This window comes from Triticum dicoccoides, chromosome 1A, assembly GCF_002162155.2.
Source record: "Triticum dicoccoides isolate Atlit2015 ecotype Zavitan chromosome 1A, WEW_v2.0, whole genome shotgun sequence".
In the NCBI taxonomy this organism is placed as follows: Eukaryota; Viridiplantae; Streptophyta; class Magnoliopsida; order Poales; family Poaceae; genus Triticum; species Triticum dicoccoides.
In genome coordinates this window covers 468,777,714-468,778,714 of record NC_041380.1, presented here as the reverse complement: position 1 = coordinate 468,778,714, position 1,001 = coordinate 468,777,714, and the positions used below count along the sequence as shown (strand labels likewise).

The 1,001-nt window shown below is 32.9% G+C and overlaps 1 long non-coding RNA gene across 1 annotated transcript in view; it reads right to left on the bottom strand.

Moving 5' to 3' along the window:
- Window positions 1–513: 513 nt before the first annotated feature.
- The window catches only part of LOC119302192, a 2,616-nt gene continuing 2,128 nt past the window's right edge, over window positions 514–1,001 (bottom strand). The window contains exon 3 of the long non-coding RNA XR_005147411.1: window positions 514–971. This is a non-coding gene — a long non-coding RNA (uncharacterized LOC119302192). The remainder of the gene's footprint in view (window positions 972–1,001) is intronic.

Below are 1,001 nucleotides of genomic sequence, written 5' to 3'. Positions count from 1 at the left end.
GATGGTGTACTCGAATTTGCGAGTGCCATTATGCTTGCTCCAAAAAAGCAAAATGTACATACGGATATAGAAGGATCTAATGTGACATTAGTTGACAAATGCACGATTAGTCACAGATAGATAAACAGTTTGTCTAATTCACATCTAGATGTTTTTTAAGAATGTCACATCTAAACTCCCACAAATAAGACAGCAACAAGAAACAAAAAAAAAAACCACAAACATAGTGGACATCAGGTTAGATGTGACATACACATCTAGATGTGTTCTATACAGACTCGTAGATAAATGAATGTCTCGATGGATATATATGAATTAACTGTTATTTAGAAACATGGTACAAACTCAGCCACTCACACCTGCGAATGTACACACACACGCACCTTCTCTTTCCAAGAGATTTAGCCGGTAAATCTTGAGGTTGAGGTTCACCACAGGCTCCATGTGGTTGACAGAATCAATCATTCTAAATTAACTAGATGATATCCCGCACGTTGTTGCGGAAATTTCTAACAAATAATTTGATGTTTAGAAACATGAGATAGTATGTGCCGATGATAAATAATATTCTTGGAAAAAAATATTGTTTAGAATAAGAGAGAATAGTGTTGAAAAGCTAAAATTGTGTGCACATGAATTTTAGTATGTGCGATGATAAAGAATATTCTTTGGAAAAAATATTGTTTAGAATATGATAAATGTGTTTTTTTAAATAACATTCTTGGAAAAAAATATTGTTTAGAATAAGATAAAAGTGTTGAAAAGCTTAAATTGTGTGCACGTGATTTTTTTACTAATTATTACCTGCTTTGATAAACTTCTTCTCCTTTATTACCTTAATAGTATATCACGAAGGTTCCCCGCAAAAAAAGTATATCACCAAGGTGATACATCACCCGCAAAAAAAAACCAAGCTGATGCAAAAAAAAAAAACACCTTTAAGTAGAGACATCTCAGCCCTTGGAAAAAACCTGAAACAACGATGACAACTATTAACTATC